The following is a 15,960-nucleotide window of genomic DNA, read 5'->3' as shown; positions in this document are numbered from 1 at the left end:
AAGGATTTCCTTGATAGAAAGGCAGTCATCCACATCTTATTTCATCTACGCCACAGAAATGCATGGTGTTGTACAGATAAATCAAACTGCACCAACCAAGGAGCTCTTCCTCTAAATCATCACCAATGGAAACAACTGTATGCTGAAAATCCAGGGCCTGGTATACACAACTGTTTTTGTAAGTACACAGCTAAGTCAGTGAAGCCAGCGGATCTTGATTTGAGTTTGTGTGGTCTTATATTATATAACTGCTGTAATTTGGGACAACTTGATGAAGAAGCCGTCCATATACTACGACGGAATAAGAATGACTATGTGAGTCATAACACAACATGTGGTATTACCAAGGATGAGTATGGCCCATTGATGGATGAGCTTAAGACCAATATTCTTCAACTTGACCAGACTAAAGAAGATGAACTGATAAGGATACAGAAAAGACCACTGGATGATGCTCTGTGTAACAAATACACAACAATCCTTCTAGGTATCCACGAAATACTGGAAAAGGTATTGTATTGTTTCAATGTCAAATGAATAACTAAAGAGTTGTTATCCATCAATACTTTGTATGGGGAAGATGGAGATTTAAAAATAATTTGTGGTATGATTGCTAATGAAACAACTCTCCACAAGAGACCAAATGACACAGAAATTAACAACTATAGGTCACCGTAGGGCCTTCAACAATGAGCAAAGCCCATTCCATATAGTCAGCTGTAAAGTACCCAAAAAATGACAATTGCAAAGCAATTCAACAGAAACCGGATGCTCAGCAGGGCGCAGCTTTATATGACCGCAAAGTTCTATCCCTGAACAGTTGGGGCAAGTATTGACACAACATTTAAGCTTGATACAGCTCTGAATTTGGATTGTGATTAAATAGTTGACACAACATAGGTTTCTGACACAAAATGAATGTGGTCTAAGAACTTAAACTTAAAAACTTAAAAATTTCAAATTCGACATTTACCTATTATGGCCCAATATCTAAAATATAAATACATGGTTAGATTCAGCATATCATAGAACCACAAGAATTTAATTTTTGATGATATCAAATAAAGTTCAATTTTAGACCCTTAAGACCTCAAGGTGGACCAATTTCATAACCGAATCTAGATATTAAAAATCTAAATGCATGGTTAAATTCAGCATATTAAAGAACCCCATACATTCAATTTTTGTTGAAATCAAACAAAGTTTAATTTTAGACCCTGATTTGGACCAACTTGAAAACTGGGCCCATAATCAAAAATCTAAGTACATGTTTAGATTCAGCATATCAAAGAACCCCAAGAATTCAATTTTTGTTAAAATAAAACTTAGTTTAATTTTGGACCCTTGAAAGCCCTTAAAAATCATAAGTATAAACTTTTTAATTTCAGATTGATACCAAAATAGATTCAAGTACAAACCAAATATTAGATACAGTAAACATGAACAATGCTGGGCTTACAGCTAAAATAGAGGTATGTTTAATTTACACATTTTAACACATTAATAAAGATTTCTATGAAATGACAGGACATGCAGGTTCAGATATCATAAATTGAAGAAATTTAAGACAGACAAGACCAAAAGAAAATGGAAAAACCTCGAACCATTTATTTTAATAAATATTTGCATTTTTTAACAAAACTATTCACTCAATATTTTGTTTTCCCTTGTATCTAACTCAGTTTTACAAAATAAATAATTTAATCAATGTTGCTGGGTTTTCTTAAAATTTGCAAAACCTATTCAATTTTCATTAGTTCAAGTTGTATTTTTAAACAAACTGTTTTTATCCACTGAAAGCTATCAACACTAAACTAATAAATAAAAGTGGTCAATTGCAAGGTGTAATAAAATTGTAATGTTGAAATGGCTTTACACTTAACCTATCACTTTCCACAAAGAATCTCCATTAACCATGATACATGCGTCAGACAGCTGATGATGAGTCCTGGTTTACCGGGATCAGAATACCTCTTTTACATTTCCTGCTCAAAAACATTGCAATAAAAAGTAATCTTTCTTTCTTAAATACTTGGATAAAAATGTGTAAACATGGCACTTCCATTTGTTTATAACTGTGTCAAAGTTGGATGAAATTTACAGATTTTACTAGAATTCGATAAAGGATTTTTTTTTTTAAAGAATATGGAAGAATTGAAGCCATACAAGTATACTTTTTTTACATGAAAATGTCGTTTTTTGTACAAATACACTTGGAATGGACATTGTTCAAATTAAGGAAATTGTATAACCTCATTAAAATTTTGAAACTTTTGCTGTTTTGGTTTAAAAATTACGATTTTAGGTAAAAAATTCTAAATTTTGAGAACTTCATCAAAATAATGCTGAAAATTTGCAAATTTTTATTGTTATGCCCAAAAAAATATCAAAACATGAACAAAATTGTGTACATGGTGTAGGTGAATGAAATAAAGACAAAAATAACTGCAGACAAATTTTCATTGATATTTAATATAAAGACCTCTCTCTTGTGTCATAATACCCGGTGAAGCCATCGTCTCAAAGGAGCTTTTGTCAAGGCTGAAAGAGTTAAATAAGTTGTTTTTACAACTATTCTACAATATCATTTGTTGAAGAGGTTACATCAAAATTGTTACACGCTTCTGTTTCAAACAAATGTTATGTTTAAAAATATTTTCCTTAAAAACAGACACTTTAAAAATTAAAAGAAATCGACTAGACAGGAACTGTAAAATAAACTGATTGTATACCGTTTGATGTTTTGGGTACATATTGACATGCAGTTATTTGCACTCAGAAATTAACAAAACGGCCAGTAAAAAAATTGAAATGCCATTGTAGGGTAAATTTATAATAACTATAATTGTGAATAAAATTAATTTTACTCATTGCGTGTTTTCAAAAAAATATCTATTAATTTTTATACATTTTTTTAAAGGAATTCATGCAGAGAGTAGTTTGCCAGAACTGTAGGGGGAAATTTGATAAACAAGGTTTGTATCTTAAATTCATCATGTTCATAATGATATTTATATATTTATGTTAACAAGTTATCGTTTTTCAAAAAACAAACATATCTTTTAAGTGACAAATGATAAATAAGGTGTTTACTTTTTTTTAAATTGTAATTTGGTTTGAGAGTTGTCTCATTGGCACTCACACCACATCTTCCAATATCTATATAAAAATAAAAACTGATCTTCCATAAAGTTCAGGGTACAAACCAGATGCTTAATATTTCAGAAATAAAAGATCAACCAGTAGAACCATACAAACTAGGACAGTCTATCTTCACACTACATCATCAGACAGACCTGACATCAGTAGTTGAAGATGACTGCTACGTATCAGAAATAGTGATGATGGATGATGGTAGACTGGTGATATGTTTATATTTACAGAGTAGACTACTGATTTGTAATACAAATGGATTACAGGTAGACAGTATACCTGTACAGGGTATGCCAGGGTGTGTTACAGCAGTCAACAACTCTACAGTAGCTGTTACACTGTGTGATAGTCTGTGTATAGAGATGTATGACATAAACAATAAACTCAAACTTAAATCAATATCAGTACCTGGAATGGAGTTGTGGAGGAGTGGCATTACAACTATAAACAACAAGTTAGTTGTAGGTGGTGACAACAGCCTACTGATCATAGATCATCAGACAGGAGAGGAGTTACAGACAATACAGACTGACTGTTGTCCTAGCATGTTATATGGTTCTGGTGACAGAATATTCTACAGCAATTACAACAACAACAACAACAAGCTGTACTGGTACAGTTATACTGATGACAGACATCACACCCTAACATTACCATCACATCCCAGAAGTATGAATACACTACAAGATGGCAGTCTGTATGTGAGGTGTGAGGATGGATCAGTACAACATGTGTCATCTGATGGTAAACGGTACAAAACTGTTACCACAAAGGGACTTCAAAAATGTAAATACTCTTTTGTGTCATATAATTCGAAGCAAAAGAAACTCATCTTTAACCATGAAAGGAACAATAGACATGATAGATGTTTATTCCAAGTTTTTTATGAGAAATAATACAGTCTTGTGCCAACTTTTTTGTGTTTAATAACAATATAAGTACTTTAGAAGGAATAATAGATGGGAGATTTGTATGGATGATAGAACAAGTTTCTTTATAAAACACAAATATGCAATAAGAGTGTTAAAAAGAGATGATTAAAAATATGAATACTTTTCTTTACAAATATTTTGTTATAGCCAAATTAAATGAAACTTAAGAATTATTGACTGAAACTGTAGGTGTAGATTTACTAAAAGCATTATGTTCCAAAGTAAAAATAAAAGAACAAAAATGTTTAATGAAAGAAACTTATTGACAAAACAAGAAAATATATACATTACCATAACAGTGTTTTATCTTCAGCTCCACAACTACTAAACAACTGTCTGATCAATTCACTTGTGTTCATCCTAAAAATATATGTGATGGACAGATAAGGAAATTTACATTAATTTTTTGCATTGTGTTATCATTTTGCTCAGGATAGTGTTTATAGCTAAACATTTTTTTGTTAAAACAAGCAAAAATATCTATCTTTCCAAGTTAAAATTAAATTAGTAAGATGATACAATAGCTATAAATATTTTATATTTTCAACAACAATTGCATAGGCTTTTGAACTTTACCTGACAATTTATTGTTCATTTTCTATCTGTTGTGTTGTTTCATTTCATCTTGAATATGCATGAAATATTTGACATTCAATAATTTGCAAAAAGATATCAGTCAGTTTCGAAATGTTAAGATATCAAATGGAGTTAAACAGCAGTCATTCAATCAGTATATATTTTTTAATAGAATCATGTCTACTATGTGTTGTATATGTTTTGCTATTTTTGTATAAGTGTATTACTACTGCTTCCCAAATACATGTCTATTGTGTGTTGTATATGTTTTGCTATTTTTGTATAAGTGTATTACTACTGCTTCCCAAATACATGTCTATTGTGTGTTGTATATGTTTTGCTATTTTTGTATAAATGTATTACTACTGCTTCCCAAATACATGTCTATTGTGTGTTGTATATGTTTTGCTATTTTTGTATAAGTGTATTACTACTGCTTCCCAAATACATGTCTATTGTGTGTTGTATATGTTTTGCTATTTTTGTATAAATGTATTACTACTGCTTCCCAAATACATGTCTATTGTGTGTTGTATATGTTTTGCTATTTTTGTATAAGTGTATTACTACTGCTTCCCAAATACATGTCTATTGTGTGTTGTATATGTTTTGCTATTTTTGTATAAATGTATTACTACTGCTTCCCAAATACATGGCTATTGTGTGTTGTATATGTTTTGCTATTTTTGTATAAGTGTATTACTACTGCTTCCCAAATACATGTCTATTGTGTGTTGTATATGTTTTGCTATTTTTGTATAAGTGTATTACTACTGCTTCCCAAATACATGTCTATTGTGTGTTGTATATGTTTTGCTATTTTTGTATAAATGTATTACTACTGCTTCCCAAATACATGTCTATTGTGTGTTGTATATGTTTTGCTATTTTTGTATAAGTGTATTACTACTGCTTCCCAAATACATGTCTATTGTGTGTTGTATATGTTTTGCTATTTTTGTATAAATGTATTACTACTGCTTCCCAAATACATGTCTATTGTGTGTTGTATATGTTTTGCTATTTTTGTATAAGTGTATTACTACTGCTTCCCAAATACATTTCTATTGTGTGTTGTATATGTTTTGCTATTTTTGTATAAGTGTATTACTACTGCTTCCCAAATACATGTCTATTGTGTGTTGTATATGTTTTGCTATTTTTGTATAATGCTATTTTTGTATAAGTGTATTACTACTGCTTCCCAAATACATGTCTATTGTGTGTTGTATATGTTTTGCTATTTTTGTATAAGTGTATTACTACTGCTTCCCAAATACATGTCTACCGTGTGTTGTATATGTTTTGCTATTTTTGTATAAGTGTATTACTACTGCTTCCCAAATACATGTCTATTGTGTGTTGTATATGTTTTGCTATTTTTGTATAAGTGTATTACTACTGCTTCCCAAATACATGTCTACCGTGTGTTGTATATGTTTTGCTATTTTTGTATAAATGTATTACTACTGCTTCCCAAATACATGTCTATTGTGTGTTGTATATGTTTTGCTATTTTTGTATAAGTGTATTACTACTGCTTCCCAAATACATGTCTATTGTGTGTTGTATATGTTTTGCTATTTTTGTATAAGTGTATTACTACTGCTTCCCAAATACATGTCTACCGTGTGTTGTATATGTTTTGCTATTTTTGTATAAGTGTATTACTACTGCTTCCCAAATACATGTCTATTGTGTGTTGTATATGTTTTGCTATTTTTGTATAAATGTATTACTACTGCTTCCCAAATACATGTCTACCGTGTGTTGTATATGTTTTGCTATTTTTGTATAAGTGTATTACTACTGCTTCCCAAATACATGTCTATTGTGTGTTGTATATGTTTTGCTATTTTTGTATAAGTGTATTACTACTGCTTCCCAAATACATGTCTATTGTGTGTTGTATATGTTTTGCTATTTTTGTATAAGTGTATTACTACTGCTTCCCAAATACATGTCTATTGTGTGTTGTATATGTTTTGCTATTTTTGTATAAATGTATTACTACTGCTTCCCAAATACATGTCTACCGTGTGTTGTATATGTTTTGCTATTTTTGTATAAGTGTATTACTACTGCTTCCCAAATACATGTCTATTGTGTGTTGTATATGTTTTGCTATTTTTGTATAAGTGTATTACTACTGCTTCCCAAATACATGTCTATTGTGTGTTGTATATGTTTTGCTATTTTTGTATAAGTGTATTACTACTGCTTCCCAAATACATGTCTTCCGTGTGTAGTATATGTTTTGCTATTTTTGTATAAGTGTATTACTACTGCTTCCCAAATACATGTCTATCGTGTGTTGTATATGTTTTGCTATTTTTGTATAAGTGTATTACTTCTGCTTCCCAAATACATGTCTGTGACAAACTGTTTATAAAAAGTGATCAATTAATATGTGGATATATTTATAAGTTAATGAAATTGGTAAAAATGTTGATACAATTTAAAAATGCAAGTTGAAATTGTAAAATTCAATCATATATATGCAACACTCACAAACGTGTCATCAACACCCCAAAAACGGTCCATGATAATGAAAATTTAACAGACAGAAAGTTTGAAAAGGCATTTATGGCATAAGCCACCTTTGAAATTTTGCAAGTCTCTATTTTGAATTATCGTCTTTTTTATTTTAACCTGAAGAAATTGCACAAAAAATACATCGATATTGACAACCTTAAATATATTTTCCTTTTCTTTGGACTCCTGTGGAAAACTATTCAAGGTCTTAATAAAAATGTAAGTGCCAAAAATTTTGAGCTAAATAGACATGTTTTGGGGAGTGTTACATATGTTTGTGTTATATTTGTTGAAAACAAAATAGAATTGTTAATGTTTGTATCATTTTGGTCTTTTGTGGATAATTGTCTCATTGGCAATCATACCACATCTTCTTTTTTATATTAACAATGTTTTTTTGTAAATAATAAGTCTGTTTTATATTGTCAGCAGTTTTTTTTTATACCTTTATAAAATTACAGAAGTTATAAAGAAACTAATATTTTTTTGTATTGAATGATTTTTATATTATAATGTAAATTCAGAAATTATTGCAAGGTTATTATTATTGCGAATAATGCAACACGTTGAGTATCCCAATAATTAGAACTTGCATTCTAATATCTGATACACAAATCAGTTTGTAGGAATTCCTGAAATCGCAATAAATAAATACTTGCATTTATGTCAATTCTTAAAAATCACAATAATAAATGCACCAAATAATTTCTGAATTTAGGTAAATAATTGTTTAATATCTACAATTTTCTCAATACCTTGTATATTTGTTTGGATAACTGAGAATGGCTGTTACTAAGGTAACTCCTAAAACCTACAATAAAAATAACAAATAATATTAGTACTTATATATATAATCCTTCCTGAAATTTGCATATTTTGTCAATATCTTAAAATGTCTGTAATGCACCGTTTTAAATGTTGGTATAAATTTTATCATATTTGAATTTTGTTAATTAATTTTTATATAAATCAGGATGTCAGTTTTCTGGTTTGATTTGTTTTTATTTCTTGATCTTTCTAGCTGACTCCTTTTTGTAGAGCCCTGGAGTTTTGTTGAAAAAGTGAGATATAGCGACCCTACATTCAATTGTCAGCAGCGTCTATCTATATTTACTCTGTGGTTAAAGTTTTTGAAATTTTAATAACTTTCTTAAACTATCCTGGATTTCTACTAAATTTGGACAGAAGCCTGTTCCTGATCATAAGATATTATTCAGAAGTAATTTTGTAAAAACAAAAGTATATTTTTTCCGTATTTTACCTAGAAATTAACTTAGTTTATTTGCAAGGAAACATTACATTGGGCCATTCCAGTTAATTTCTGACAGGTGGGGATGGATGGGGAGATTTTTTTTCATACCTTTCAGAAAAAAGCATCATGAAAAACTACCTATCAGATCTATAAATTAAGACCTATCAGATGTAGAGTTTCTGTTCATATTGGGTGGATGGGCTTTCATGGGAAAAATTGACCTATCAGATTTTTTTACTGCAAGGATTGTACCCATCAGAATTTTAAATCCAATACCAGATAATGCATAACACGAAACTGTCTACATTCCGAAGCACCCCTAAAATATGAGAAAGGTATTTTTGTAACCCCTAAGATGTAATAATTTTTAATTATTTACTGTAGCAAGACCCTCAGAAATTCTTGCGTAGAAGTGTACCTGTCAGATGAAAAAACCCAAAATTTCACCCCTAAGATGTATAAATTTCACACCCCTCAGAAAGGCCCATCCATCCCCCATTATCAGATATTAACTGGAATGGCCCATTTACTCTGTGGTTAAAGTTTTTGAAATTTTATTAAATTTTATTAATCTATCCTTGATTTCTACCAAACTTAGACAGAAGCTTTTTTGTGAACATAAAGATAAAGAATTGCAGGCAGTTTTGATATTCTAATTACCAACAATGGCGTCTAATCAGCAATAGCCTGGCATATTTATGACATGTGTGAATAAAAATTCATGCTGTATTTTCTTAACTATTTCCGAAAAATTGACAATTAATAACAAATTGTATAGTAATATTGTCAAATGATACCAGTTATTTATATGTGATTTGTCTATGTATAGAATATTGTAAATATACGGAAGATATGATAACATATTGTTGAACCAGTACGCAATTTTCGTGTTTCAATTTTTAAGTGTATGCTTTATTTTCGTGTGTTTAGTTTTGGCACTTTCATTGAAGGTGACCAAATAAATCAAAATAATCCAACTTACAGTAATAAGCATTTTGTATAATTTTTATAATAATTGGTTGAGGCAAACTTAAGTTTAGAGAATGGAAATAAAAAATTCGGCAATTTTTCCAATTTGTAAAGGGGCATCTAGAACAGTAAAAAATACCTTGTCAAAACTCAAATTTGAACTGTGTTTTATAACAATTAGCATTGTGCATACTTTTCTTAACATTTGTTTGACAACAGAAACCAATTTTGGGACGTATGCAAGTTAGAACACACAGACATGGGTAAAACTTAATGGCCACTCTGCTATTTCTATGTCTATACAATAATTGTATTTTTGATGTCATGGAAACTCATTTTCTATGCAATTTCCTGAAAATGTAAAAGCTTTCAATATACTAACCTCAACTATTGGGTATTGTCCTAACTTTGAATTCTTCCTATATCTACGCCAGGCAATATTCATTTTATTAAAAAAACTTCCATATAAACCCTGAAAGATAGCATATGTTATTGGTTTTGTTGCAATGCTACAGCTCACATTGATAACAGAAATCAAAATAGAATAATCTGTCAAAATTAAGTATAAACATGTAAAGACTTATCTAAGATCTTGTTCTGACATCGAGTATATAATTCATGTGTGCCAACAGCTATTGGAGCACAGTTTAATAGATTAATGGATCCTTTGGTTGACCTGTTTGCACTTTAAACAAGTTGTCAAACTAATGGCTTATTTCTTAGAAGCATGATTTTTTTATTACTGGTACTTATATTGGCTTTAAACTAGCTGTCAGTAACTGTACGTATTCTAAGATCTGTACTTAGTGACTTTTTGTTGTTGGGATATACTAAAACCTGTCCACGTCCACTCTGTTTTCGTTCTATGTATTTCTATTTGTATCCATCTGATGAGTTAAGCCTTTTTGATTTTTATAGTTTGATCTTATGTTGTACTTTTAAACCACTGTCCCAGGTTAGGGGGAGGATTTGTTTAACCATTCCACATTCTGTACGTATGTCCCTGTCTTTGGTCAGGAGCCTGGTTTAAACATATTTATTTATAGTGGATTGGGAAGCAAGTTTTGCAACTTATATTTATCCCTTTCCACTTTGCGAGTGATGGTGCTGCCTTGTAGCAGCATTAGCCTGCTCTTTTTCGAAATCTACAAGGGTGTTTTTAACGTGCAGGAGATATGGCTCTCTCTTAACACGGGTCAGCAATTTATCGTCCCCTTCTGACGGACTTTCATACTTTCCTCGAAACCATACTCACAAATGGTGTCAAGGGAGAGCCTGTAATTCAGTGGCTGTCGTTTGTTTAAGTGTTGCATAATTGTTTTGGTTGGTTTTCCCATTTGAATTGTTTTACATTGTCATTTCGGAACCTTTTATAGCTGATTGTGCAGTATGGGCTTTGTTCATTGTTGAAGGCCTTATGGTGACCTACAGTTGTTTATTTCTGTGTCATTTGGTAATCATACCACATCTTCTTTCTTATTCAAGGTATTAGACAAAAATTCCTTTTTCTATCATAGTTCCTGTACATATACATTTTTAATGCACCTGGATTACAAATGTCTGTAATCACCCCTTATGCTCCTAGGAATATCAACGATGTACTCCCCCCTAATGCCCCTATGAATATAAATGGTATAAGTTCCTGTAAGTACTCCCCCCTAATGCCCCTATGAATATAAATGATATAAGTTCCTGTAAGTAATCACCCCTAATGCCCCTATGAATATAAATGATATAAGTTCCTGTAAGTACTCCCCCCTAATGCCCCTATGAATATAAATGGTATAAGTTCCTGTAAGTACTCCCCCCTAATGCCCCTATGAATATAAATGATATAAGTTCCTGTAAGTACTCCCCCCTAATGCCCCTATGAATATAAATGATATAAGTTCCTGTAAGTACTCCCCCCTAATGCCCCTATGAATATAAATGGTATAAGTTCCTGTAAGTACTCCCCCCTAATGCCCCTATGAATATAAATGATATAAGTTCCTCTAAGTAATTACCCCTAATGCCCCTATGAATATAAATGGTATAAGTTCCTGTTAGTTCTCACCCCTAATGCCCCTAGGAATATAAATGGTATAAGTTCCTGTAAGTACTCACCCCTAATGCCCCTAGGAATATAAATGGTATAAGTTCCTGTAAGTACTCACCCCTAATGCCCCTAGGAATATAAACGGGATAAGTTCCTGTAAGTACCAGGGTTCATTATATTCTACATAAAACATCACAAGATGATCATTGCCAAATGGATTAATAGATCTCAGTACAAATGCAGCTGCTAGTGCACAGAAAAATGATCTCCACAGGGTCTTCAATGGAAAATAGTAACTAACCTACAAAAACAACTTAGCATCAACATTTAAAATATACAAACAAACAATGATCAAAAGATTTAGAATGGGAGTTTTGATCTCATGCCATAGATGGTCTATTTATTAAAAATATTGTAACTTTTGAAAAAAATCATAAATTAACAGTACCCAATACTTTTAAATTCAAGTCAATCCATGTGTTCGTAGATAGATGTTTTTTTGTTCTGTTAAATTGTTCCTTTTAAAATTGTTATGCGATGATGACTGATGTACCCATATTTTGAATATTTTATTAATTGTGACTGTTTATTTAACGCATCATGTAAATATAACGGAATTTGATGAGACTGTTATTAAAGAGAGAGGGTTAGTGCCATAGAACCAGGTTTAATCCACCATTTTCTACATTTGAAAATGCCTGTACCAAGTCAGGAATATGACAGTTCTTGTCTTTTCGTTTTTGATGCGTTTTGTTATTTGATTTTGTCATGTGATTATGGACTTTCCGTATTGATTTTCCTCTGAGTTCAGTATTTTTGTGATTTTACTTTTTGGTATCATATTACTTATGTTACTTCTCCTGAGATTAAAACAAATCATTGAATATCATTTTTTTTTTCTTTCAATAACCTATTTCTTGTTTGATGCCTTGAAAATCAATAAAACTAAGAAACTTACTTCCTCTAAACTAAACAATACTCCACCAATAGGTGCACCAAAAGCCACACTGACTCCAGCTGCCGCAGCTGCTGATAATATCTACAAAAAGAATAGTAGCTTTAAAAATTATATCAGTAAGAAAACCAATTGCAAGTTAAGAATATGTAACTTTGATAGGGTGACAAAAACTGGGAGGCATTCTATTTCCAAATAAAACACAACATTCTTGACTGCATGATATGTGCTTCCTATAAAGAAATTACAGCATTTGTTCCATGGTTATATCATAAAACAAAATGTAAATTAGATAGGCTTGTCTAAGTGCTAAACATGTGCGCATTTGTAGTATGAAGACCTAATTAACTAGAGGCCCTAAAGAGCCGGTGTCGCTCACCTTGGTCTATGTGAATATCAAACAAAGGACGCAGATGGATTCATGAAAAAATTTTGGTGATGGTGATGTGTTTGAAAATCTTACTTTACTGAACCATCTTGCTGCCTACAATTATCTCAATCTGTAATGAACTTGGCCCAGTAGTTTCAATGGAAAATGAGGACGACAGAGAAAGTAAAAATCAAAGTGATGGAAATCACTCATGGAAAGATTAGAAGAGTAGTTTAGAAAAATCTCATATTAAGGTATGGTGGGGAAAAATAACAGCAGGTCTTTCGAAGAAAAAGTGCTTTTTCCAGTATGAGAATAAAAAGTGCTTATTTAATTAAATAATATGGGTCTCTTAATTTGCACAATTTTATTTAAACTTAAGTTTATATCTTATCTCAATAATGTTTCCTGTTCTGAACATGTTTCTAAAAAACAAACAGTTGCAAATCAAAGATTATTCTAATAAATGCTTCCAACAATCATTGTAAGACATAAAATATAGACCAACAGCTAAGAACTTTAAAGTGTCCACCAAAATAATCTAAATATGTTGTTTTGGGGTATTTTGTAAGTTGAAACATAGGTTATATGAGTTATTGACATTGAACATGAAAAGTTGTTGAGTGCCTTTTAATTTATTTTTAAAGTATTTCTCGAAACAGGGCATTTTAAATTTAATTGTTCAACGTAAACATATAAAAGAAAACTTATTTTATTCAAATTTAGATTCTTTCTTCATGCAAAAATATATCATCACTTTTAATAAAAATTTAAATGACTAAAATAGACAGAATGATCGATGGGGAATAAACTAACAAACAAATGTTTGTTTTGATTAAAAGTTTTAAAACTGTTTCAAGCCAATTCCTGATGATAAGAAAAATAAGTGAACTGATCTAAATTGTTGATTAATTACAGATAATTATTGGAAATTTATCAAGTAAATTATAGGCCTTACTTGAATAGCTTTAATATATTCATATATTTATTCATATTTCATTTTTTTTAAAAGATCTTGTTAATCCATCGATTATTTATCTTTCAGACATAATTTACAGAATCACTTTATGTAATGTAGATCAAAATAAATAGGCAATTAATAAATCTATCATCCTCATATATATCAAACATCTAATATATACATTTGAGTATTTAATTATGAGGTCGAATAGTTGTATATTGAAGTTGTATATTGAAAAGTTTTAATTATGTAAGACTGAGGTTGATAAGTAATGTGGTCAATTTAATTGACAGTTTAGGAAATGGATCATTGTTATTAAGGTCCACCTGGTCTCTGATTGTTTGGTGATAATGACAGTTGTCAATCATTATAGTATTGTGTCAATACTTTATTACCTAATTACTTAATCAAAATATTACACAAAAAAAGCCTGCATATCAACATACCTTGGTTACATACATTCTTGGATGAACTGCTCCAAAAATATACCATTTTGTTAAGTTCATGTGTGTATCATGTGCACATACATCAGAACTATATGGAAAACATTTAGTAACAGAAGCTAACCTATCGAGTTAATAGATAGGCCAGTGCCTAAGTAAAGATTTAGAACGTTACAAGTTCTAATCATTCCAAAAAAAACTTTTAATTCTTTATAAATTTAAAATTTTCAAAAACAATAAATATGTTTGGCTTACCTCCCTTTTCTTAGCTTCATTGGAGCAATGTTTGGGGAATATATAAGAAAATATATTGCCACAGCATGCAGCAACATGTACAAATGGTCCTTCTTTACCCAGACTTAATCCAGCTGATACAGCTAACATCATTCCTACTGACTTGGTTAATAATGTCTACTTTCCTAAATATCCACGAATAATAAATCCACTCAATATTGTTTTAATCTAGAAAATAGATATATTTTGCATTATCGATATTTTAGGAAATTTCCCTGTGATCTTGATGTATTTCTCAGCAGAGTGGAGTGATATGTACATTATCACTAGAAACTAAGGGGGCTCGTGCCGTTGCTAATGAAATTGACAACGAGGGCATAGGTAAAATAGCTATAAAACAGCTTATCATTGGTCAACTCAACTCTACTGCTTATCTCGCTTTCGCCGTACCAGCTCAAGCGAGATAGTCAATTTTGTTGAGATGATCAACCATAATCTGTAAATGCAGAAGAATTTTGTAAAACATTTAATTTTATATCAAATATTGGAATGTCTACGTAAATTTTCAGTTTCTGTTTCTGAAATGTGTAAACACTACACACAGCAATTGTGCCACCTTCACACTGAAAGTCCAGATTGATATAATTTAGCATTGGTATCTACCAATGGTTTACAGGAAAGAACTGAATCATAATCCTGGGCTAGAGAAAATGACAGTAATTATAACATTGGATAAGAAAGTATGTCATTTAAATTTTACTTAAGTGTCAAATTACCATACTGTTAGTTTTACTGTTAACGGTTTCTTTCAAACTTCAGTTGGTTTCATATCAGCATGGGAAAAACATACTTGCATTTTACATGGTAAGAATTTTCAAAAGGAGAAAATGAATGTAGAAACAGATCTAATATGGCAAAATATTACCCAACTGTCTATAGACTTGAGTGTAAGTATTACAGTAACTTCAATATATGGCTCACCAACAATTTACCGATATTTAGTTCAATCGAAAATACCCCCTTATTTCAAAGACAAGTCTGTACCGATCATTTCTTATACCTAAACCAAACCTATTGCAACTAAAATTTTCAATTACAAACACGTTTTGCAGGATATCGATATTGACGACTTCAAGTCTAAACCTCCTGATTGCACTTGTGCACATATAATTCTGCTTGCTACGTTATTATCGGTGACCTCAACATTGCTAATAACACTTCTCTACGAAATGTGTTATCGAATGGTCCGAAATATCGTGAGCCTTAATCCATTAATTGAACTTTAAAATTTTGAAGGATTCAGTGGAGGATCATGCCAGGCAATGAGCTAAGCGCGAAGAGGGAAGACGTAGACACTTTTTCCGAATGGATTTATGCAGTAAGGTCGTTGATACAAATCAGAATTAAAAAACTGAATGGGTCTATCAATGCCCATGCTACGTCAATCTTTAAAGACCCAAATGTTGCAAAACACCTATCCGATCTCGATGACAAATATGTTGTTGTTCCCGCCGATAAAGCCCCACATAACATCGTTTTTGT

General features: G+C 31.1%; 1 pseudogene; it reads right to left on the bottom strand.

The window, feature by feature from the left end:
* The window catches only part of LOC134696962 (H(+)/Cl(-) exchange transporter 3-like), a 36,247-nt pseudogene extending 20,973 nt beyond the window's left edge, over positions 1 to 15,274 (bottom strand).
* Between the last annotated feature and the right edge of the window lie 686 nt (positions 15,275 to 15,960).

Source organism: Mytilus trossulus, chromosome 14, assembly GCF_036588685.1.
Source record: "Mytilus trossulus isolate FHL-02 chromosome 14, PNRI_Mtr1.1.1.hap1, whole genome shotgun sequence".
NCBI lineage: Eukaryota > Metazoa > Mollusca > Bivalvia > Mytilida > Mytilidae > Mytilus > Mytilus trossulus.
Note: the sequence above shows the minus strand (reverse complement) of the source record. Positions and strands in the feature narration are given on the sequence as shown.